The sequence below is a fragment of the Bos grunniens genome, chromosome 11 (genome assembly GCF_055505025.1).
Source record: "Bos grunniens cultivar Pamir isolate PY7600 chromosome 11, Bosgru_T2T1.0, whole genome shotgun sequence".
NCBI lineage: Eukaryota > Metazoa > Chordata > Mammalia > Artiodactyla > Bovidae > Bos > Bos grunniens.
In genome coordinates this window covers 12,026,315-12,053,197 of record NC_141175.1, presented here as the reverse complement: position 1 = coordinate 12,053,197, position 26,883 = coordinate 12,026,315, and the positions used below count along the sequence as shown (strand labels likewise).

Sequence of the window (26,883 nt, the reverse complement as noted above, 5' to 3'; positions counted from 1 at the left end):
CTTCCAGAAATAAAGGATCTAAAAGGATTTTTAAACTCCTCTGCTTAATTAGGTTCCCTACCCTATGATCTCAGTTCTCTGATTTTCACACCAAATTATGGTCATGGCTACTGACCATGAATTCAGGTTTTAGAAAATTTTGTTTTCCATTCTCCCCGTGAAAAAAGCTAAAAATCTCTACCCTGGATTTGTACTGATACACAAGAGCCATTTTGCTCCTTTCCGGACCAACATTTAGTCATTTATATCAATTTCCCATCTGTTTTGTGCCCCACCCACCCCACCCCCCATCATGATTAGGTTCCCAATGAAACTGTGTCCTTCTCTCAGTCAAATCTGGTCTCACCCCTAAATATCCCAAGCCAAAGGCTAAGGTATATCCCAGGATCCCAGGAAAGGTAGCTTAGTAAATGCTGAGTAACTACTTCTTTCTCCAGAAAGCAATGGTATTAAATCACATGCCACTACAATGCAGTTCTTGCCAAAATATCAAGTTCTAAGAGAAAATAAGTTTTACTATTCTCTGCCTTTAAAGTCTAAAGCAACAGTGTTGAATTCAAATAGCTACAGTGATGAAAAATGTTGTCTATCTTCATTGCACAAAATGATAGCCACTAGCCATGTGTGGCTATTAAGCACCTGGAATGTGACTAGTGTGACTGAGCAACTGAATTTCAACTTAATTTTAATTAGTCACATAAGGTCAATGGCTATTATAATGGAAAAACATAAGATTAAAAAAAATCTCCCCTCTTCTAAATTTTTTTTTTTTGGTTGTGCTGGGTCTTCATTTAGTTGCTTTTCAGATGCAAGCGGGAGCTACTCTTTGTTGTGGTGCAGGGGCTTCTCACTGCAGTGTCTTCAAACAAGCTGGCGCTTGTTACAGAGCGCCAGCTCTAGGTATGTGGGCTCAGTAGTTGTCTGCACGGGGCTTAGTTGCTCCTAGGCATGCGGAATCTCTCTGGACCAGGGAGCAAACCTATGTCCCCTGTCTTGGCAAGTGGATTTTTATTCACTGCACCACCAGAGAAGTCCTTCCTTCTTCTAAATTTATCATGACACCTTTTGGATTCTGTAGCAGCTTTAAATTAAATGAAATAAGGAAACACTTACACAAGTGTTATTTACTAACCAATTCATAAGTTCATCCATTGTTATCAGAAAGTAATTCCATTAGCCTAGCAAATATAGTCACTTATTCCTTCAAATGTTATTAAGTACCTGCCCACACTGTAGCAGGTCCTAGGCCTGGAAGATACAGGTATCAGTACAACTGAGCCTGAGTGAGTGAGTGAAAGTCGCTCAGTTGTGTCTGACTCTGTGAGCCCATGGACTACAGTCCACCAGGCTCCTCTGTCCATGGAATTCTCCAGGCAAGAATACTGGAGTGGGCAGTCATTCCCTTCTCCAAGGAATCTTCCCAAGGATCAAACCCAGGTCTCCCACACTGCAGGATTCTTTACTGTCTGAGCCACCAGGGAAGCCCAAGACTGAGCCTACGGTCAGAGAACAGTCTAAAGGGGTACAGAGTAAAAATTATAGAGCACAACAATGTGAATATACTCAGTGCCACTGAAGTGTATACTTAAAATGATTTAAATGGTAAATTCTGTTCTATATATTTAACTACAACAAGAAAAAATTAAAGCCAAATGAAAGACAGGAACTTCCCTATCTGGTGGTCCAGTGGTTAAGACTCTGTGCTTCCACTGCAGGGGATATGCATTCGATCCTTCATTGGGGAACTAAGATCTCACATGCTGTGTGGTGCAGCCAAAAATAAAAGATAGTGAAGTAAATAATATTTTAAAAAATTGATGGTAGGAGAGAACAATGGACAGACAGATTGGGACAGATGGACCTGATGAAACAGAAGCAGTGGTAAGAGCATATATTTTGACATAAGAATAGGTATGAGTCCTGGCACCATCACTTACTACTGTTAACTGAGGAAGTGACTTCACCTCTCTAAACCAATTTCCTCATCTGTAGGCTATTGTGAGGTTCAATGAAATGATACACTTAGGTCAGTGGAAAGTGCTTAGTAGTTGTAATCAATATTAGTGAGAACAGAGCAGCAACCATGGGGCCAGGGGCATGTGGAAGAGATAAGCATTCACCAGATAAACAGGGCTATTTGAGAAACGTATGCAGAGGAAGCCACATGTACGAGGCATGAACAGAAAGGGAATAATGTTACCTGATAATGTGATTTTACTGGAGCCCCAGCCAGGGCCATATCATAAAGAACTTTACTGCCACACATGGGGAGTTTTAGGCTTTTATTCTATAGGTAGTAGAGTCACTGCTGCTACTCCTAAGTCACTTCAGTCATGTCCGACTCTGTGTGACCCCACAGACGGCAGCCCACCAGGCTCCCCTGTCCCTGGGATTCTCCAGGCAAGAACACTGGAGTGGGCTGCCATTTCCTTCTCCAATGCATCAAAGTGAAGAGTGAAAGTGAAGTCACTCAGTCATTTCTCACTCTTAGAGACCCCATGGACTGCAGCCTACCAGGCTCCTCCATCCATGGGATTTTCCAGGCAAGAGTACTGGAGTGGGGTGCCATTGCCTTCTCCGAATAAAGTCACTAAGGAAAGGAAATACATGGATATACCTATGAAGTTTGTCAACACCAGCAGAAAGTAAAAGTTAAAGTCTCTCAATCATGTCCAGCTCTTTGTGACCCCATGGACTATACAGTCCATGGAATTCTCCAGGCCAGAATAGCCTTTCCCTTCTCTAGGGGATCTTCCCATCCCGAGGATCAATCCCAGGTCTCTCGCACTGCAGGCGGATTCTTTACCAGCTGAGCCACAAGGGAAGCCCCAATACCAGCAGAACTCTCACTAACTTCAATATAGTGGTTCTAATATTTTAACCAAGTAATTAAAAAGTGTTAAGGCTTAAAAGGAGGAGAGGGAAGCACTCTGAGGGGGTAGTCAAGATACACATGGCAAACCATCCACAGCTCCTGAAATTCTAGCAACTCTTCCCATTTTTCAGAGCCCCTCCCAACTCCATCTCCTCAGCTCCTTTTGGTACAAAAGGTGGCTTGGATAGAGGCTGAAAAGGAATAAATGTAGCTGTTTTTTTGGTAACAAACATTAGCTAGCCAGACCATGGCCCACCTTACAGCCTTGCAGCCTGCAATTCAGCACCAAACCCAAGCAAATACAGAAACACTTTTCTTTGGATTGGTTGAGCATTAAATTCACATCTGCCTCTTTCCTTTCTATCCAGTGAGTGGGATGCCACTTGGACCATTAGCTTTTGTTTCTCACAGGCAACCTGATAAACTATACTTCAGGAATAAAAGAAAATGCTTTTGAATACAAAGACATAACACCACAAGTCTGCACAGCAAAATCCGGCTGGCAGAGCTTCAAGCTGTACTTCCCTTTTCCACCTACAAATGTCAAGGTCACATTTTAAAAACTGCAACAAAAAACAAAGCCTTCTCCCTAATGTCATTTTCTTAACATGAAATCTTAGGGATAGAGAAAAAAGAGTAGGGGGAGAAGCCAAGGATTCTCAGTTATATAATCTATTGTGCCCATGTATTTGCTCAGCTTAAATGCTGCTTACAAGAAGTGTCTACATTTCTATGGAAACAATAAATTCCATCTGATCAACCTACATCACCTTTTATACAGTTTTTCAGGCTTCTAGCTTTGTAACTGCAGCCTTGAAACCAAACTGAAGGCAGAAAAGCCAGCCTAAGATTATGACATTTCAATTTTAACATTTTTTTTTAAAAGCAGTACAGAGCTTCAAGGCTGCGGTAAGAGAGAATCAGAAGGTGAAAACAGTTTAGGAAGGCAATTCGGTTTGATGAGTCAGAGGTCATTAGTGTTTCTATGGAAATATAGTACAGGCATTTCTCAGAAAACTGCATGTACTGTGAGCCTCTAACATTCTTCATTTACAATTTCTGGATGTCTGGAGTAGCAAAAGAGACTGTTGATAATTCTTCATTCAGCTCGGAGGTTAAATAAATTTCAAAAGGCACACATGCCATGAAATGTAGAAAATAATCTGTCAGCTGTCATTTTATTGAATCTTTACTATATGCCTGGTACTGGCTTGATTCTTCACATGAATTCTACCTGAAAGGAGTTCCTATTACCTCCATCTTGTAAGTTTAAAGAAATAACTGTAATTTGTTACATGGAAAGAGCCACAAAAGTCAAAACAAGAGAACTTCTATTCAGAGCAATTTGGCTAATAAAACACCACCTTTGCAAGGTATATATGCTCTGCAACAGCCAGATGGAAACTTGACGTTATTTCAAAAAACAAACCCTGACATTCCCACAAAAGCGGGGCCTCAGAGTCCAAGAAAAAAGTAGATGAGTCCATTTATAAACCTCCTTGAATAATCCAAGATGTCCACGTCAGAAGCAGCTACAGTAACTTCACTAACCAGATCAACAAAGCAAAGTATAAAACCTTACATGAATGAATGAATTAAATAATTAGACAAGAACTAGCATCTTTTGAAAAAAATATATGTTATTGCCAGCAGGAGTAGGGAGACTGAAGATTTTTTTTTGTTCATTGTCATTTCAAAGACTAACTGAAGAAGAGTCTCACACACCAAAGAGTTTGTTTGACCACAGACACAGAGTTTCCAAGGTCATTTCAGAACCATCTGCTGAGGGTGGTATTTTTTTTTCCTCCTTCTACTTTTTTGATTGAAAATATATTGCTTTTACAAATGGAAACTTGCACATTTAAAAATTCCTAAGAACAATGGAAAATATTTTTTAGAAGAAGAATGTATATATACATATAACTGAATAACTCTGCTGTACAACAGTAATTAACACAACTTTATAACTATACTTCAAAAAAAAAAAAAATCCTAAGAACAAAACGATTTGTGTTATTAGCTCTCTAAAATTGACCAGTTCAACTGAAGGGAAAAAAATCTCCCAGACATTCTCTAAATGACTTTTAAATTACTTCTTATTAGAAACATAATTCTGGGCACAAATCTTTCTGTCATACTAGTTAATCATTAATGCTAAAGCTCAGTACCATCTCTTATGTCTGTTTCAGAAATCCATTGTGTGGCAACAAAGAGATACAACATCTTTAACCTTTCACCCCAGAATCTTTCAAATCCGAAGCAAAGCTAGTAGCTGGTTAGTCATATCTACAAAATAACCCCAAAAGAAATTTTTTTAATTATTCAAACTGGAGTCAAGATACAAGAACAACAAACAACATATGTTTATTTCACCACATAAATGTAAAAGACACTCCATAAACAGGATTAAGGGTGAAAAATTCCAATTTTTTTAATGGATTATTTTAATTAGGTTCTTCTTAAAAAGTTTAGAACAATATTCTGTGAGGATAAATTCCAACTGTAACAGCATACACAGAGTGCAGACAGCCCTGGAACTGAGGAAAAGCTATGATTCTTCCAGAATTTATGAGTCCACAGCTTTCTGATCAACCTTGCACTGCTGCTGCTCTGTAATTTCATATTTCTCTGTGTCCCTTTGAAGGGCTTGCCTTCCTGATACCTGAGCTTACATAGCTTCGTCTTCTTGAAGTAAACATCAGTGAGATGTTCTGGGATTTTTCACACCATTCAATTTCGGTGGAGATGACAATGACAAATTTCTGGTGTGAGGGACAGAGCTCAGCCACAAGTAGCAAGCTTCAGGAAAATGACCCTCCTGCCTCTGTGGTGCCCAGTGAGGAAGATCAGAATCATCCCAGAAGCAATGTTAGTGCACATGCGGTTTTCTCACATGTGAGAAAAAACTTAGAAGGGTTTTTTTTTTTTTTTTTTTTTGCCATGACATAACAGCTTTCCAGGCACACCTTCAGTAGGATAATACCTAGGCATTTTGGGAAATTTAACCACTCAAGTACCACCCACCATTCTTGTCACCACCACCTGATTTTGTGACAGTAGCAAGAACCATCACCTTCTTTTCCTTTTCAACCTTGCATTTAGCTGTTGAATACTTCATCTTATGAAAGGCCTTTCTGGACTACATAGCTGATTAGGAATATCTGCCAATTCCTCTGACCACGATAGTATTTCAGCTGCAGTGGGGTTCACCTTTTTAACCTTTTTAACTCTGCCACCAGCATCAAACTGCTTGGCTTCTGGGCTTTTTCTCCTTAGTATCTGGCTTCTGGGCTTTTTCACCTGCCATCTTCTAAGATGAGAAAACAGGTTTAGCCATTATTAACATCATTAATAATCATATCATTTGAGGCTCCCCTAGCAGTTCAGATAATAAAGAATCTGCCTGCAATGCAGATTGCATTGTTCGATCCCTGGGTCAGGAAGATCCCCTGGGAAGGGAATGGCTACCCACTCCAGTATTTTTGCCTGGAGAATTCCATGGACAGAGATGCCTGGTAGGCTACAGACCATGTGGTTGCAAAGAGTCAGACATGAGTGAGCAACTAACACTTTCACTTTCATCATAGGTAGTAAAGTTATTCTTATTTTCATCCTCCAAGCCACGAGTTTAAGTATACGTGTGAAACAGACTTATTTAAAAAATAAAAACCACTTTTCAGAAACTCTAGGTTTGTTGCTGCACTCTGTGCACACACAGAGAATAGGATCTTTTATTAAGTCATCACTCAGTGCTATTATTAAGATGTTGGCTTCTTGATGAAGCTACAGCATTGACCTCTGGGTCAACCATTCAAATCTTGAGATCTCGAATCAACAGACCAATGAAATAAATGATTGAGGCATGTTTAAGAGTCACAGATACTAGTCTACCCTGCCCCACTAAAATCATACTCTACTTGTATAAGACATGCTTCCTTTTAATTTTTGATACCTGTTTTAAGGTCTGTCAGCTTAAAGTTCCCCTTCCAGCATTAGTAGGCATTAGCACTAGCAGAAACACAATGCAGCATTCTTACTTCCCAATACGTATCCCAAAACTCAGTGAAATACAAAAAATGTCAGGCTTCCAGAGTGGGAAACCATTACTTGGTATACAATAAGCACCTACACCTACAGAATGAGCTCCATTCTGAGAGCACATTCATAAGTACAATTTGTTCAGAAGTCCAACAAAGTTAGCCTAGGTACCCAACTAACAGCATCATCATCTGTATAGTACTGTAATAGGTTTGTAATACTTTTCCCACACTACATTAAAAACAAACACAAAAACTGAAAAAACACTTTAAATCTTACAGTACAGTACCTTGGAAAGTACAGGGTACAGTAGAACAGTTGGCATACAGGGGCTGGCATCAAGTGAACAGGCAAGAGTTACTACTGACTGGAGCAGGGAGAGGAGGTGGGAGATGGTAGAGTGGAAGGATCGTCAGCAGTAGGAGACGGAGGGCAAGCTGCCATTGCACCCACGCCTGACGCTGATGGCACAGGTTTGGGTTCCTTGCTGGATTCAATTCTATCTACTCTCTTGAGAAAAGATGCAGTGATGTCTGGGTAGAAACACGTTCCAATCTTTGAAAGTTCACAACTTGAAGGTTCATATGTAGGAGACTGACGTACAACACTTATGTGACTTGACTTTAGCAATCCTGTTTCTGGATATGCTTCACATTCCTGAGTAAGTCAAAAGTGAAAGTCTCTCAATCATGTCTGACTCTTTGAGACCCCATGGACTATATGGTCCATAGAATTCTCCAGGCCAGAATACTGGAGTGGGTAGCCATTCCCTTCCCCAGGGGATCTTCCCAACCTAGGGATTGAACCCAGGTCTTCCACACTGCAGGCGGATTCTTTACCAGCTGAGCCACCAGGGAAGCCCTGAATAAGCTGAAATGGCCATAGTTTTTAGAATATTATAACTAGTTTTTAGAATATTAACTAGCGATGTCAAGACGAGGAGTGTACTCGTAAGGTTGAGGCAGACTGAAATGCAAGCTGGCCTGGAAACTGAAGCTGTGCTGACATAGTTACAGCCACTACCATGTCACAGTCTTCCTGTTTCCAGTTTACATTATTCAATTTTTAATCCTGCTCCACATGGTATTAATTACCCTAATGCCATTTTGCTTTATTTCCTAAAAGGCATTAAGTATTAAAATTTCCTCCCGTTCCCCACAGAGATCTACTTCGGTAGATCATGCTCAGGGCCAGCATTGCCTCCCTGTTTGCAAGGCCATGTCCTCAATGGCAGGCTATCGTCCACAGGGTCACAAAGAGTTGGACACGACTGAGAAACTGAGCTCGCACACACAGTCTCCACTGGAACAGGATGCAATAAAATGTTAATTAAATGTAAATTGTTGTAAATGTAAATTACAAAACTACGAAAGACTATTACAAAATCAAAGAAAATACATTTTACTGTACTTGAGATGACATCAAAAACTGCTGGCAGTTTTTTTTTTTCAAACTTACTTTTCCAATATTCCTAACTCCTAATTCCTAACATAATTAGGAATCAAAGGAAGGTCTGTGGTGTCATTATAGCTATTTAGTTATATAGTTATTTCATAAATACTTTATGTAGGAGTACAAATACCTACAAAATAACTGAATATTTTACGCCTTCTGGAATTACAGTAAGAACCAAGAAATGCAATGTTTGTAGAAAGACTTGAGTTTCTTAAGAGGAAATCCTATCTCAACAATTGTTAAACAAATGAAAAGACATCAGAAATATGCATCAAAGAATCTCCTTCTCAAACTACCTTGGAGTCAGCTGAATTCTCCTAGAGGATGGGGAAGAAAAGAAAAGCATGATGGTAACAATAACCCTGTATACGAGACAGCAAAAGAGACACTGATGTATAGAACAGTCTTATGGACTCTGTGGGAGAGGGAGAGGGTGGGAAGATTTGGGAGAATGGCATTGAAACATGTATAACATCATGTATGAAATGAGTCGCCAGTCCAGGTTCGATGCACGATACTGGATGTTTGGGGCTGGTACAATGCAACGACCCAGAGGGATGGTATGGGGAGGGAGGAGGGAGGAGGGAGGAGGGTTCAGGATGGGGAACACATGTATACCTGTGGTGGATTCATTTCGATATATGGCAAAACCAATACAATATTGTAAAGTTTAAAAATAAAATAAAATTAAAAAAAAGAAAAAAGAAAGAAAAGCATGGAGAGGAGGAGGCAAGATGAAGGGTGAGAAGGGAGGTGACAGAAGGAAAACCCAGGAGTAGCAGGGTGGCTTGGACAGTAAGGTCTGTGGAACCAGTGGCACTACATTGAACAGACTTTCTCCTCTCAGTTTATTCATCCGGAAAATGAGAACACCTTCGGCTCTATCCGTGTTTCCCCAAGTGAGGAGACTACTGGAAGATTTGAAGTGAACCAAGAGAAAGCACTTTAAAGCATTTCAAAGCTGTTACCTTTTCACTTCTCTTTCAACCCTTCTAATTACATCAGAAGAAAAATCTCAGTTTGATACTAGTTTCTCTATTACCCCTCTAATGCTTGCTAATCTCCCTTTGTAACTAGAAGGCCTGGTCATACAGACTTGAGCAGGCAACATCTTAACTAGAATTTAATGCAGTATTTTTTCATTAAATTTATTTTTATTGTTACCTTCTCTACAGCATATAATTTCACATATAGGATAATAACAAAATATCCTTTTAAAATAAATTTTGGGTTGCAAAGTTTTAACAATTCAATATTTAATATATTAAATACATAAATATTAGGAAATGACAAAAATCATGATAGTGATACAGAAAAAACAAAAGTTTGGAAATACTGATTTAGTGGAATAGTGGCATAAGCCATGGTAAGTTATTTTCAACTTCAAGCTTCAGTTAACTCATATGTAATATGGGAACATCACCACCTATCAAAAGAAAAGTTGTGGAAAGGATTATTTTGGATAGTTTAGCAAGAACCTGGCACACACTGAACATTCAACAACCTCTTTTTAAAGATTTTACCAGAAAGCCCTTTTAAGAGACCTTCAGAAGGCTTTGGGTGAGGGGGTGGTGCAGCCAGGTTTCCTGTGTATTAGAGACAGGAGCATTTGCTCTGGTTGTGATACTTCCCACCAAGAACCTCCAGGGACTTGGCCTTGCTTCTTACCCTGATAAAGCTGCAGTTTACTCTCCTAAAGCTCATAATTCTAGTTACAAGTGTCTGGAAGTAAATGCTTCAGAAAAGCGGTACATATCTAAATTCACTGAGAAGTCTAACCCCAAAGGGTACCAGGGAAGGCAGGGCCATTTTGTAACAGTTATCCAAGATAAAAAAAAAAAAAGGTACTTCATTTGGGCACTTTTAACAATACTATAATGAGGGGGAAGTCACAGGGTGGTCTATAAACCAGCCTTGATACTTCAGCATCAGATACTGTGCAACTAGATAGCCCAGGTGAGAAAATCCTTGAGTGAGAGTACAGGGAGACTGTTCCCAGTTTCCTGAGTAAGAGTACTTCAAGAAAAAGAACACCTGAATACTGACTTTAATCCAACAACTGTCTGGTAATAAGCACTTTACATGATATTGCCTAATTTCTCCAAACATACCTGAGCGAGGTAGTTTCAAGTCTATTCACCAAATAGGCAAAACTCCAAATAGTCAATTCTCTAAATTTACTAAAAATTTATTTTAACTATGAAGACAATTTATAAAAACACATACTGATGGGAGAGTTTAATTAGCTTTTAAAGATTTCTGCCAAATTAAGACAGACAGGATAGCAGCATTTTCTTTTTTTTAATATAAATTTATTTAATTGGAGGTTAATTACTTTACAATATTGTACTGATTTTGCCATACATCAACATGAATCCGCCAAAATGTTCAATTTGTCTCTGCTGCTGTTGCAGCTGCAAAAAGTTAGGGCAGAGAGGGGACCTCTGCTGGTGAAAAGATACAGTCTGGTTTCGTCTGCAGGTAATGGGGGAAGAGATAAGGTACAGGAAGAGAGAGAGAATAAAAGAGTAAAAAATGATAAGGTAGCAATTTAGAAGGAAACTGACAACGAATTCTACAAATTAGATTCAGCAAATTGACTTCTGTTGAACTGAACATTAGGTAAATTGGATATTTACAAACTAGTTTCAATGAGATGCATTTTGGTGAACTGGCTTGCTTATCTATGAAGTAAGTCTATTAACCTTACTTACTTTAGTTGCTAAGTCATTTCCGACTCCTTGCAACTCCATGGGCTGTAGCCTGCCAAGCTCCTCTGTCCATAGGATTTCCTAGGCAAGAACACTGGAGTGGGTTGCCATTTCCTTCTCCAGGGGATCTTACCAACCCAAGGATCAAACCCGCGTCTCCTGCATTGACAGGCAGATTTGTTTTTGCTGAGTCACCAGAGAAGCCCTTACTTATAGAAAAGGAAATTGAGAAATGTTAAATAATCTTTCTACAGTAACGCAGCTACACTCCAGGTTCTTCACACACTGCATTAATTCATTCTTCAGTAAGAAATTCTGTGTGGTGATTCTACATCCTTTCAGCACCACTACTCTGCAGGAGAGAGAGGTTTTAAACCCAGGTCCAACTAAAGCTAACACACGTAGTTAATCACTATATCATAGTAACAGTTTGCTGAAATAATCTTAAATTGCCACTCACACAAATGCAGTTTGTCTACCATACTACAACGACTATTTATTCTACCCTCCTGAAAAAATTTGTACCTGCTATTCAGAGGTCGAGTGGCACAGCTGCCAGACTAAATTGGAACACTTTCAAGACAAAAGTCAAGATTTTAGAGACATTATTACTTCATTTAGGCTGGACAATCATGATTTCAGATCAAATTTTGCACAACTAGAACTTCCTGAGAACCCCCACTACCATCTTTAATGATCCCACACTGACAATCCCTGATGTGTGTGACACACACACAGAGGTATATAATTTTATGATCAATTATTTCGATCAAAGTGTAAGCTAATCTTATTAAATAAATGTAAAAACTAAAATAACCCTAGAGCCTACATGATCTATATAAGACATCAGTGCTTGCTCAAACTATTTGTCTTACTGCTGGGCTCTTCAGGGATTTATCACATTTATGATGCTAGGAGAATGTCCTATCTCACCTACTGATGCATAAAATCTGACTTTTCTTACATTTTTAACTTTCCTTCTATTAATAAGATAGTAACTCAAGGCTCTCTAAACAACTGAAAATATATTCTGCCCTTTTTGGTAAGCAGACAAATTCTCTACTCATAGATCTTATGACATAGCCCAAATATAAAGCACTTCTGACGTGACGTGAAGTCGCTCAGTTATGTCCGACTCTTTGTGATCCCATGGACTGTAGCCTACCAGGCTCCTCTGTCCATGGGATTTTCCAGGCAATAGTACTGGAGTGGATTGCCATTTCCTTCTCCAGGGGATCTTCCCAACCCAGGGATCGAACCCAGGTCTCCCGCATTGTAGACAGACACTTAACCATCTGAGCCACCAGGGAAGTTTTGTCTGAGGATAAATAGGAACTTTCATTAACAAAGCTACCACTACTGTAAAATATTTTAAGCATGAATTAATAAGCTGTTACTTTTAAACAGCATTAAACGTTTATTCTGATTTCCCAGCTGGGTTCAAAAATCTCTGTGTTAAAATGGGGAAAAGAGATCTTTACAGCAAATCTGAATACTGCAAACTGACACTCTGAAAAATGTCACCCTACTTTAAACCTCCTCAAATACATATTTTGAATGCTCAATGAAGAAATGACAAATCTAATTTTTTTGTCCATTCCAGGTTTCTCTTCTGTACTTAAAAGTGCCTCTCATTAATTATTTCTGATCTTCAACGTACACCCAAGGCTATCCTTAATGTTTCAGCAAACAGAATATGATTCTTTCTAACCTCTTTTGAAATCAACAAAGACTATAAATTTAACTCAAGACAGCTTTTGTAGTTCAGTTAGATTCAAGGTCATCTCAAGGCTTTTAATTATGAACCAGGATTTGAGGAGCTCTGCAATTGGTGTAGTCGAAGGAAAGAGCAGCTGGCTTATTCACTTTCTTATTAAAGAGCCTTATAAAAACTGTCTTGGCAAATAGCAAATTCTCTTACCACCAGTGGTGAACATAAAGAAGCAGAGCAAATAATCTTCAAACATTTGTGTTTACTCTCAATCAACAAATTTTTTAAATTACCAGAAGACTCTGAGGTCTTCATTTCATATGATTTATAATTTAATTCAAAACTTGTAGATAGCCAGACTCCAAAAATATTTCTATTTCCACTCTGAAACCAGCTCTGCTAAAAATTATGAATGTCCTTCAAATTAGCATAAAATTTATTTAGGATTTCACTATCAAACCCTGTGCAGGATCAGTTTTTCAGTCACTGAGGAAGGAAACCATGCAAAGTATGCAGATATCTAAAGGAATGTAAATTTAACTTCTCTCTCCATGTACTTAATTTCCAATCAAATTCAGCTGTAAGTTTCAGGACATATTCAAGACTTTGAGGCAACTGATACAGTTGTATTTGAAAAGAGACATACAGACACACACACACACACACACACACACTAATCCATCCTCCTAAGATTTTGAGAGGCAACCAAAGGCGGCTCCAGAGTGTCTTTGTGACCCACTCACCCATAATCTATAAGAGAAAGAAGGCAGTCTCAGAAGGGTCCATAAGCACTGCTCTGACTAGGCTGGAGATATGGGGTAGGCAGCAGAAGGCAATGTGCATGCTTCCGGGGGGTGGAGGCGGGGGGGCGGGGGGTGGGGGGCGGTGTACTAATGCCAGAAATCTACAAGATTCAGAAAACAAAAGGCATTGGGAATGATTCCACATACCCCTCTATAACATGAGACTAGAGGAAACAGCCTACCTGTGTCTCAATTCTATCTCAAGCATCAGGCATTTATTTAAAAATAGTAATAAGCCCTAGATGTTAATATACAAGATGTATTAGTGTAAATTAAACTGGTTGTTGGTGATGGTACATTGAGATAGACACATACTTCTAAAAATCTGGGCCCCCACAAAATAAGCCAAAAGAAAGCACAAGATAGTCTAGGGAGTACCATTAAAACAATGAGAAACTATAAACTGTCTTAATGTTCAACAATGAAAAACAATGAGATATCACATGGCTGTTAAAAGTTTCAAATGAGTTACTGTTGAATCAGTAAAGCTTAAAACATGAGGAAAAAAAGTAAAATCAAACAAAAAGCATAAAACAATGGTATATACTGTAAGACCACAACAATAAGCAAAAAACTAGGATTTGAAGAAAGACTAGAAGAAAACATAAGAAAATGCTAATAACAGTCACCTGGAAGGAAAATTATAGGTAATTTTCCCTTCAGTTTCCATATTTTCTACAGTGATGACACATTCCTAATTTTAAAATCATTAGATTCCTAAGTAGCTCAAACCTAAGGAACCTAAGGGCCACAGGCAATTCAAGTCCAGAATTCAGAGATCACACCATTTAAATCTAAATACAAGATACAGCTAAATCCCTCCTGCTTTTATTGATATGCAAGCACTTCCAACTGAGTTCCCCAGGAAGTGTCCCTAAGACAACACTCTAAACTTGCTTTCCAAACAAGGCATTGGAAACACTAGGTATTCTTCAGCCAAGAGCCCATCTATGCTCTGAAAACTAGGTTTGGAAAATAAATTTACAGTACTTCACACACTTCATATTACCCATAAATGCTCAGCAATTGTTAATATTAATGGACATACTACATGAAAAGTACTTTACTTGAAATATTTTAAAAGGCTCATGGCAGATAGCACATTTTATCTTCAAATGTTAAATACATTTTTTCATCACAGTAGTACTTTCAGTAACTGAGCTGCTCGCCAGCAGTTAGCTCTGAATTCCAGTCAGCCCAACTATCTTTCAGATTTAAACTGTCAGCAAGTAAGAGAATATTTTTTTGCGGGAAAGCAATTGTAATTTCCGATTTTAGGTGATTGATTAAGTTCTCTCCTCTAAAAGGCTGATTGGTTTCCTGGTGCCAGTAAAATGATTGATGAATATTTCAACTGCAGCTCCCTTGCTAACCCCCCTCCACCCCTCCCCCATGCATTGCCGCCCCTTTCCTGCTGGGTTCCCTTTTTACTGACCAACAGCATTTAAGGAGGGTTTGCAATTTTCCTTAATGAATCCAAGTTCTCAAACTCAGGGCATTTAAGTCTTAAGAGGACAGGACTCTTCTCAGTGCTGAAGGAATATTGCAGGTAAAAATTCCTTTACAAGGAATAAGGGAAAACTCTGAAATTAACTATGGGTTTGACTCAAGAATGAAATTGTCCTTACAAAAGAAAAGTGTGGCATGGTTGTGGGGGAGGAGGTATAAGAATAGTGATCATGCTAAAAAAGAAAAAAACACTGAATCTCGAGTTTACATTACAAATTATCATAACATCATAACTTTATCTGCATACATTTCTATAAGACAGACCCAGAGAACTGAATTTACATGTAAATTATGTGATTCCACAGACCTTAATTTAAAGCAGCCAGGTGTTCTAATAAGCAGACAAAGTATGGTAAGCATTAAGAAATGTAAATATGCCTTGAGGGATGACTGAACAGTATCTAAAGTCAAAATCATCCCAATGAATCCGTGCTGTGAGTACCACAGTTATTTGCTTTCCTAAATTCCAACTTCCTGTTTTATCCAACTCATTTCATCATAAAGCTGGGAAATTCCTTCAGTGATTACCTAATTTAGCGCCTTCATTTTATAGGTAGACCCATAGAAACATGCTTTTATAAGAGAGCTAAAATCAGAATCCGGGCAAAACCTAGGCCCACCAACTATTTCCTGAGCCTCATACCTCCTCAAATAATGTGGCTGCTCTCCTCTCTCAAGTCCTTCCCTGCTCAACACTACATTACTACCATATCTATTAACCCCCACTGTCACACCGTTCTCACTATCTCCTTGCTAGAAAACCACTTTCTGTATTTTACAAGCTTTGGACAACCAGTTCTTCTATTTCCACTTTCAAAGGGTCACATCAATCTTGGATTGGTCCTCTTTTCCATATAGTCGGCTTTTGTGTGGCAGAATTTTTTTTAAAATGTACAGGGGACAAAAGCTACCTTTTCCTAAATGGCATTCCCCAAAGTACTCAAGCCAACAACCAGGGATCTACTGACCATCTCATCTTAATCTGGTGTATCTGGTCATTTTAGTTATAAGGAGCGCTGTATTTCCAAACAGAAATGTACTATATTCTGGTTCCAGGAGGGCTTTTCAAACCTTGGATTTAGCTTCAACACTCAGCTTGACTTACATACTGCCCCAATTCTCTCAAGTGACTGAAAAGCATATTCTCTTCCCTTGTGTTTTGTAGACTTTCTCTGACTACCTGCAAAGAACTCAGACTCAAAGGACTCTGACATAGGAAAAGACTCAAAATTCCTGACCTGATTATTCTTTCATTTATCCACTCATTCATGAAACACCAATTACTTGTGTTTTTAGTGCTACAGATGATAATTTGTAATGTAAACTCGAGATTCAGTGTTTTTTTCTCTTTTAGGCTACAGATTCAAGATATGGTATCACTGCCCTAAATAGCGCAAAATCCCCTCTTTCCTTACCACTCAAAGATAGTCTCTGATTATATCAAAACTGTTTTCTGGTTGGCTTATTAGAGCCAACATGAAAGAGAAATAAATCACTTGCAACTCTAACGGTGGATCTCTGTGACTCTATTCTATAGGAAGTTGAGTTGTGTATAATCCTCAACAATTATAAATCGCCTGGATTCACAAGTATCTGCTTTGAGGCAAACACTATGCTTGGCACTCTACAGGCTTTATCATGAGTCCTAATAACACTACCCTTAATTTCAGAAACATTATAGTACATGGGGAGAAGGGGAGTGGAAGGAGAGATTAAACCTAGGAAACAAATGATTAATGGTGTTACTAACTGTAAAAATATAAAAACTAGGGTTTAATCTCTGTGGGCTTCAGTTTCCACATCTGCAAAATGCAGGAGACAGTCGAACACCAACCTCACAGAGTTATGAAAATAGAGTGAGTTAACATATGTAAGGTGCTTAAAAATTATATAATAGCAACTATATAAATGTTAGCTGCTATTATTGTTCAATGAGAACACTAAAGTTCAGAGAAGTCAAGTGACAAAGTCACACAGCTGTGATCTTTGTACTGCCACACTCCAGAGTCCCTGCTCTTTCCCTCTCACATTATCTAACCAAAATCCTTCCTCCCTTACTGAAACTACTGCCACTTCCAAAAAAACAAAGCCCTCTAAACAGATATCAGTGGGGGGTTTCCCCCAGGTGGTTTATTATCCTGCCAAAAAGGCATTTTGGAGGAAGGATTGTAAGGCTAAAGAGAAGCTTCCAAACAGGTTAGATTTCAAAGTACAGCAAAAATATGGAAGGGAAAAAAACACACAAATCTGCCTCAGTTATTAAGCTTAGTAATTAACATCATTTAGCTCCTCTGAAACTTGAAATAATATCCAAGCATTAAAATGAAAAAGGAAAAGCTTTTATTTTCTCATTACTAAGCTGCAACCCCTACAGAACACAAAAACGCTTAGAAAGGTACATTACACGAAACTCCAAGAACATCAAGATGACTACAGAGCTCTCAGGAAGGTAGCCCAGATATCTCACTGATCTTTCATCACCCACCAGGGTTTTCACTTTAAATTCTGATCCAGAAACTCCTTATTGTTATTCACATTGTTCTGTGACATTTCTTTTGCCAGCAAACTCACTTCAGAATGAGTTCTACCTAGCAACTACCCTAAGGAGTAAATCCCTAACTCTTAAAGAACACACTAATTGACTTACACTAAAATGTTACTCACACTAGGAAAAGGTATTCTTACATCAGCAGAGGAGATACTTCTCCTATACAGACTTTATTACAACCTCCCTCAGTCAAAACTAGGTTAAAGGAAAACCAATCTACAAACTGACACTGCCAAAATCACAGCTTTAGAAGGCTCAGTGAAAGCCAAACACACCTACTGAAAGCAAACAAGCAAAGTATTCTTTTATGTTTGTAACTTTGTGTCCTTTTATTTTTTTTAATTGAAGTATAGTTGATTTAAAATGTTGTGTTAATTTCTGCTGCACAGCTAAGTAATTCAATATATATACATTCTTTCTTTAATATTCTTTTCCATTATAGTTTATCACAGGAAGCAAACTATTCTTGAAGGAAATTTTGAAAAGATAGAGGGTTTTATCTCATAAATATTTAATTTTTTATAGCAATGACTCTTTATCAAGTAATAAAGTATTTTTTGTATAGTCAGATTTATTTCCACAATTATAAATCCACCCTTGGGGAGGAAGCAGGTTCTACTGGAAATTTTCTAATACAAATAATTGACAGTTAAGCAACAGGTTTCACATGGCAAGTAACAAAAGCCTTATCAGAGAACTCAGTGAGGTGAACTATGACATACTTCATTTAGTCTCAAGCAAAGAAAACTTAAAATGAACTCATTTTCATTTTTTTTTCCTCTATAGCCTCTTTACAGAGTTTGTTTTTTTTTTTTTTTTTAAGAGAAAGAGAAGGAATGAAAAACCCAAAGTAACTAAGTGCTAACAATAATACTTGGCAAAGTCACCATTTTCTTACACATTAAGTCAGTCTGTTTAGAAAAGAAGTTCTCTCATTACTGTGGTCTGCGTGGTCACAGGACCCCTTTTACACAACTAAAAATTACTGAGGACCCAAAGAGCTAACATTTACACAGGTTATATCTAGTGATATTTACCACAGTGTGAAATCTTTTAAAATATCTATTAATTCATCCAAAAGTAACAAGAAACCTGTTATATGTTAATATAACCTATTTTATGAAAAGTAACATAATTTCCAACAAAACAACAAAATTGATGAGAAGAGTAGCACTGTTTTATATTTTTACTAATCTTTAATATCTGGTTTAATTCTGGCAGTTAAGATTCTCCTGCATGCTTCTGCATTCAGTATGCTGTGCTATACTGTTTTGGTTGAAGTATACACAGAAAATCTGGTCTCACACAGATTTGTAATTGGAAATGGAAGAACTATTTCTTAATGAAAATAATTGTAGGTATTTTCCTTTGATAATATACCAAAATTCAGTAAGTAGTGGTTTCTTAAAGGTCAGTTCAAAGGGAAATCTAAAACCATATCAATGAACTTTGTGTACTCTGTTACATTAAAACCCATTGGTCTATCTAGCACTTTGAACCCATCTTTTCTCCATTCAGAATTTTTTAACATCATACACTGGATAATTTGGAAACTGCTCCTTCACCAAAATGTGATCTTCAAAATGTTAACACATTTCATTATATAATATTTAAAAAAAAAATCAGATTTATCAGTAACATCAACATTAGGGCTCATCAGAAAAGGCTTTAAGTACTGGGAAGTTGTCAAGCTCAAAGTGGCAAGTACAAGTTTTCCAAAATTCTAATTGTCACTTGAAAGTTCAAATTTTATTCACCATCAAGAAGCATTGTCAGTTTTTCCTGGCCTAACAGGCTCCCTGTTCGTTTTCCAAAACATGGTCTGCCAAACACCCAATCTGAATATGGTCTGTCAATTGTTCTTTCAAGTAAAACTTGTGTTTCATTAAAAAAAAGCAGCTAGTTCCGCTCACAACATAATTGCAGAAGCACTTTTCTTAAAAACAATTATTCTATTTTGGTAAGCAGAAGAAATGCTTTGTGCATCTGCCATTTCCTCACACAGAATATCAAAAACATCTGTACTCAAGGGTAGAGATTTAATAAAATTAATCATTTTTACTACTTCATCCAGGACATTCTTAAGTGAAAATAGCTTAAAAAAAAATACAAGTGACTAGAATTGAAGAATATAATGACTACTAGTACAGTTTGATGCTTTGATCTCTGCTAAGGTGCCAATAATTTACCTACCACCGTTTCTCAACATGAGCCCAAATGTCAACATCGCAAAAAAGGCAAATAATGTCAGCATTATTATAAAAATAGCTCTGACCTCAAGAACCTCCTGAAAAGGTTTCAGGGCCCACTCTTCCGTGGTTCATGGATGACACTTTGTACTGGTTTACACCATACAGTAAATTATTAATAACAAATTTAAGTACTCAATCAATAGGGAGAGATTAAATCTGAAACAAACAATCTAGTAACAAATGATCAAGAAACCACTGACAAAAATACAATCCAACTGTTTATTATTTCATTACTCATTTATGAATTTTTAAAGGCAAGATATGAGGAAACAAGATAAAAAGTGTGTAAGACTTCAAGTGTCCTCTTCTTTCTTGTGAGAGAAAAACTAAATTATACAAACTGGAGTTAACTGTGGTAAAAAGAACTCTGCACTGTATCTGATGCAGTGTGTGTGTGAGACTCACTCAGTCACAACCAACTCTTTGCGACCCCATGGACTATACAGTTCATGGAACTCTCCAGGCCAGAATACTGGAGTGGGTAGCTGTTCCCTTCTCCAGGGGATCTTCCCAACTCAGGGATCAAACCCAGGTCTCCCACATTGCAGGTGGATTCTTTACCAGCTGAGCCACCAGTAGAACACAAGAAATTAACAACAACAAAAAAATCAAGACTTTTTAAAATCCTTCCAAGACAGTATGGCTTCAAGACTGAAATGAATGCAAGAATTAATTTTTTAAATGAAAACTAACACAGGTTAAGGTAGTCCCCCCAACTCCCCATCCTTTCACAGAACCAGTACATCCATCATTTTGGCACAGATTTGTTACTGAAATGTTTCCTAAATCTTAAACCATGAAATTATACCTCTGGACCCGAAGTATAACAGGAAATTTAAAAATCTGTTTAATTATGTCCTTTTTCAATCAATGTATTCAGAGGGAGAATTAAAAACAGAGAATTTAACACTACAATGATGGGTTGGAAGAGCAGGCACTCATAGATCTCTGAACTGCTTTTATAAAAAGATACAAAATTCACTGAAATATAAGGAAGAGCTGGAAATAAAAAACTGAGAAAGTTATCTACTTCTGCTACATGAGGAATTTAGTTGTGCATTTCACTCTCAAAATTACAATTCTCAAGTTTATTTTCTAAATAATTACAAATTGTTTCCAATGCAAACTTGTTAAAGCAAATATCTGTTTGATATATCCTCTACTAATACACAGTGCAATTCCAATGTGATATAACTTATCACTCAAATAACTCCCTCTATCATTATTACCAGCTTCTCTTTATGATTTCTCACTCTTAACAATGGGAGCAAAATCACCACTCTGGTTCAAACCACCCACAGAGTATATCTTCAAATCAAATGCCCGGATTTGTTTCCAGAATACATTACATGTTGCTGCCTAGGGAATTGGTTTTGGAAACATTACACTTGGCAGCTGACCTATCAACAGTGCCAGTAGAATTGACACCAACTTAAAGGCCAGAGTCCCTCTAGAAAACAGAAAAATATGCTGCTACTGCCATCTGTGGTTTATGGTTGAATAGCTTCTCCTGTATAAACAAATTGAAAGGTATGTACAGTTAGCAATTAGGTTCCAAAGATTTCATCATTTGAAGATACTTTTTAAACTCTGAATGTAACAAATTATAGAGTTTATTAAGTGTATGACATTAAGAACTTGTGATTCCTTATTCGAACTTATGAATATAATGCTGATGGAGAAACCACAACTACTTTGATTGAAAATTTTTCCATTGCATAAAGGCTAACTTTTGTTTTCCCCAAACACACACTCCTAAAGAAACTCAAAACACTTGAATGCCTCTGTGAACTTAAAATGAGAATAATTTCTCTTTTGAAATAATGACTATCAATACTACAACATCCCCCAAATTTTTAAAGCAAAAAAAAAAAGTATTTTTAAAGAAATCCAGGAATTTTCTATTCAGACATAAGAGTTTGCACCCTTCAAAATAAATTTTAAAGACTCAATTATCCCTATAATTTTTTTTTAAGAACAAAACATCCAAGATGCAAATGAGGCTGAAAGTAGACTATTTTCAACTTATTTTCTCTCAGTTTGCTTTCTCAAATGACAACCACTGTAGCTTAGGGATCAAAAGATTTGGTGTAGCTGGGGGTGGGGAAAAAAGCAATTCAGGTCCCCAGCAGCCAGCTGAGGAAATCCTGGTTCGCTCCCCAACTAAATCACTGTTAATTAGAATTACCGGGTTACATAGTAAAGTCTTATTTAAATAATCGTAAACAGCAAAAAAATCTCTTTTCTTGAGAAGCTGTTCTCCCCAGGCTACTATTTAACAGCAGGTAGTAAGGGAAGAATGAAATAAAGTAGGAAATGTTTTAATCTTTCACATAAAGTTTTCTATTTATAGCTATTTCTAAACCACACTGAAAAAGCAGGTTAGACATCTCACAATGGTTTTCTTCTAATTTTCCGATATCTAAAATAACAGCCTTATCTTTCTCATAAAGACAACCCACGTCGGAAAAGAAGCAATAAACAGAAGCCTGGGCCTGATTCTAGAAATAATATATATATCAAAGTTAATCCAGAGTTGGTTTTTCTGTTTGTTTTTTAACATAGATTAAGCTCAGACAAATCTGAAACTTCGGCTCTGAGAGGGACTCAACACCCAAAAAAGAATTAGCTGCTTAGCACTTCTTGCTGACTTTAATAATTCTGGTATTTCTGAACCCTAGTCATTAACAAAGGCACCCATAAACCCTTAAGAAATTACCTGAATCAGGAAAAAGTTGACCTTAAGAATGTAAAAGTTTGACAGAAAACATTTTCCTTCACAACTTGTTGGTCTCAGAAATACTTTTAAAGTATTACAAAGTTGGGTATATTAGATCATCACCTGTGTGGACATATTCAATAGCTACTTTTTATTTAAAATTGTTTCAAGGACACTTTTATTCTTTGCTGAAAAGCAAAATTTATCTGTTGATTCAGAACTTTCTATTTTCCTGATTGTGAACCTTTTTCACATATAAGACAACTGGTACACATAAAATGAGGCATTTTTCTTGTCCTACTTTAATAGAATAGATTTGACCAACATTAAAATTTACTCATAAATGGCATCTTACCAAATTTAACTTTCAATCTAATTATATAAAATACTGCAAAAAATACTTAAATGGAGAATGTAATTTAACTTGACTACAACACAAAATTAAATAATAACCAAAACTTATGAAAAGGCCCCAAAGATCTAAATGAGCTTGCTGAAAATGAAGTCTCTTAATTTTGGAGACTATCCCAAAGCCAGAAGTTACCATGTGAACACAATTCATTAATGGCCAATTTATTCAATACAAACCAATAAATAGTTATAAAAACAAAATGATGATGTCTTAATACAGGATGAAACTCCAAATACAGCCCCAGGCCCCAGAACATGCAGGCATCATTAGCAATTTAAAGCCAGCTTGCACAACAGGCACTAGTTCTGAGAAATTTCACCACATTTGCAGTTGGCATTTCTATCCTCCATTCTCCACTAAACTAAACCTAGATATTTAAACCTAAAACTATTTTCTAACTTTTGCTCCACAATCCCAGGAAAAGGGAAAAAATGAAAAAAAAAAAAAACCAATAAATTATTAATAAAATATGAAATACAGGATTTAAGCATAGTTTAGGAAATTCACCAGCAGTTTTATTCACTAGCTCATCTCCCTCCTCCCCATCTAACTCTTCACATTAATTCATGCTCACACACACACACACACACACACACCTTTTTGCTACAGAATTCACAATGATTTATGGGTTTGGAACATGTTCATACTTAGATTACATGAAAGAATATGGTACATGGTAAATCTGAGATTGGAAATGTGGTCATCTCACACCTCAGCTCACTGATGAATCTGTTCATTGTTGCCTTTCAATGTTCTTTGGAGGTCACAGAACCCACTAAAAAACACCTGTTTGCTGTTTGGACTAAAGAACAACAGTACTATAGTATGCTTTTTTGCTTGTTTGTTTAATGGAGGTAGAAAATTCTGGACTGACTCAGAAATAACTTGATTTTTAAAGTCACAGAACTGAAAAGTTACTTTTTTGCTTGTTTGTTTAATGGAGGTAGAAAATTCTGGACTGACTCAGAACTAACTTGATTTTTAAAGTCACAGAACTGAAAAGTTACACCGTCATTGAAAATATCTGCTAAAGTATTTTCAGGGATAAACATTCAGATGGCACAGTCTTAACAGAAAAAGGGCATCAGGTTTATCTAGTGAACTTCTCTCCAATTCCTCTAACATGTAATTATATAAAACATGCTTTTAATTACTTATAATGGTTAATAAACTTCCTTTGCTTGAAACATTTAGAACTCCATTATTCTCTCAAAATAAAATGATCAAGTGCAGTATTGACATATACTTCTTCAAATCATTCATCTTCCTTTGAAATTCTGATTGAGTTCATGTTTGTCATCAAAACCTAAAAGCAACAACTGAAATATTTAGTGCAGTGAGCACAGGAAATTCTTGGAAGGGTAATGGTGCATCAAAAGACTAGCAATTCTGTTTGGATAGAATAATAAAAACCATTTAAAGGACTGTAAATTCATCATCAATGGCGTTTCCAGCAGGAAAACATTTCTAAAATTTCACTTTCAGTTTATTTATTCATGACACAAACCAAAAGATCTGCTATCTAGATGACTATCTACTGCAAATAATTCGTATAAAATAGAAATCAGCCACCAGGATAAAAAGCCAGGAGAATTCATTTTCTCTGCTTTGACTCTAAGCAGTTTCATTTACTTTTGGAGAAAAACATGAATTAGGAAGTATATAACGGGGAAAAAAAAAAAACACCATTCCAAAGATAAACTTTTTTTCTTTTTTGGTAATTCTTCTGTGAGTATGTTAAGTTGTAAGAGATAATGAACATACACTGTTAAACAGTACACAATACTCATTTTTACACTGGGAAATAAAACTTTCCACAACAGTCTAATGTTTCATGTATTTTCCTTAGAGCCCATCAAACTGCCAAAAGTCCCATTCTGTTTTCAACAAAAAGGAAATATTTGTAGCACTAAATTGGGCTGATGTAAAATACTAAAGCCACCTTAGCCTAAATGGATTGCTTGATAACATTCTTTTAAATGGTCCTGACCGATTGAGGAAATGAGACTGTGAAAGGGAAATTTGATTAAGAGTTAAAATTACCGCTGAGTTCTTTAAAATGTACTAATGAATAATTAATAGCAAATGCAGTTCCTAGGCTTCCCTTACAACAATATTCTCAAGTAGAACTTAAAGTATTGACTGTAGTAAAAATCCATCAGCTACGAGTCGCACAGGTGGGTACAGGAAGCATACACACATAGATAAACATTACAAAATTACACACACTAATATGGGCCATAATATAGATCTGAGCTTCTATAGATCTGGCTTAAAAAAATCAGCATGGTAAAATTTAGATCAAAATTTACAACTTTAACACATTAACACCAAACCAAATCACCTCTTAAAAAGCTTAAAAGTCAAAAGCACTAAAGAAATCCTTTGTTCCTATGATACTATCTCCTTCTACCCTAACTGGATTCCTGCCCCTTCCTTTGTGACACAGGATTTTATTGATCTCAAACATGTTCACATTCAGAAATTAGTCTCCAAAGACAACCCAAGGGACTGCAAGCCACCTAGATACTACACATCACAGACATCTCAAAAAAAGACAAGAGCTTTGAAAACATATCACTATTTGGTCAGCAACAGTAAATGAAGCTAACCAGGCTCTCTTCGAAACCGACTTTTTCCTTAACTGGTAAAAATGCCAGATCTACTCAACTGGCAATAAATGTCTGACGAGTTCATAAATTTATGAAGGCGGAGATACACCCCAAAATTGCTCCCCATTCGTTCAGCAACTGAGCGCCTAAGTGACCTATTTTCAGGTTACTTTCCTCACACCTGCCAGGCCACTGTCCTGATTGAGAAACTTCTTGCTGAAGCAATTAATTTTTAGTGCCTACTAACTGTCCCGGGTGTTTGCATTCAATTTGAAATCTGTTACTTGTTAGACACTGTTCGGTCCTAGATCTTTCAGAGAATTGCGCGTTTATGGCGCAGAGAGGGGAGGAGGCGCGGATCTCCGAGAGCCTGCCCTTTATTCGGAAATGAGGAGATGTGAAAGGTGGAAGGCAGGGCAAATAAATAAATAAATCGGGTTTGCCGCCGAAGCGTTTGCCGGCCGGTACGAGCACCCTTTGTAATGCAGGCCTCCCGGGGCTATCGCCTGCGCTAATTGCTCCAGGGCGCTTTCCAAGTTCAAAAGTTCACCTTTTACGACCTCACAAAAGCTCCTTACACGTTACCAATAAAAACATTCCGCGGCAAACACTATGGGGGGAAATATCAAACAGATACAAATAAAACACCCCGCGGGGGCAGAGCGCCGGCGGGGGCGGCGGGGGGGGGGGGGGGGGGGCGGAGAGCGGTGGGGGCCGCCGGGCCCAGCCGCAGCCCCGAGGAACCTGAGGACTTGGCCCGGACATGGGGGCAAAGCGGCGCGCGGAGGGAAGGGCCGGGCCAGGTGAGAGTCGCCCGGGCTCCGGGAGCGCCAAAGGGAAGAGGAGAAGTAAGGCTGGGCGGGCGCGGGCCAGGACCGGCGGGCGGAAAGAGGAAAGAGGCAGGTGTCCCGGGCCCCCGGTCGGGCAGGAGCGCCGAGGCATCGGGAGACCGGGCTGAGCAGGGCGGGCAGGAGAGCGCGGGGCAGGAGCGCGGAGAAGCGGGGTCCGAAAAGGAACCGCTGAGCCAGGAGCTCTGGGACTGGGGGGTGGGCGCCGAGAGGGAGGCGGGTGGGCAGCCCGGGAAGCGCGGCAGAACGGAGGGGAGAGAAAGAGGCTCCCAAAAGGTGAGGGGCAGAGAGAACCCAGGGGACGAGGGTGTGGCGGCGGCAGGGCGCCGAGGGAGCGTCCGCGGAGGGAGGAGGGACCCGTGAGGAGGAGCGCTGAGGAGGTCGGCGGAG

The 26,883-nt window shown here is 38.1% G+C and overlaps 1 protein-coding gene and 1 pseudogene across 5 annotated transcripts in view; both read right to left on the bottom strand.

Moving 5' to 3' along the window:
- The window catches only part of NR6A1 (nuclear receptor subfamily 6 group A member 1), a 226,694-nt gene that overhangs the window by 198,985 nt on the left and 826 nt on the right, over positions 1–26,883 (bottom strand). The gene's annotated exons all lie outside the window — the stretch shown is intronic.
- On the bottom strand, positions 412–26,883 carry LOC147362550 (large ribosomal subunit protein eL6 pseudogene; annotated as a pseudogene). The gene has a single exon (XR_015136352.1). The product of XR_015136352.1 is annotated as a large ribosomal subunit protein eL6 pseudogene (transcript).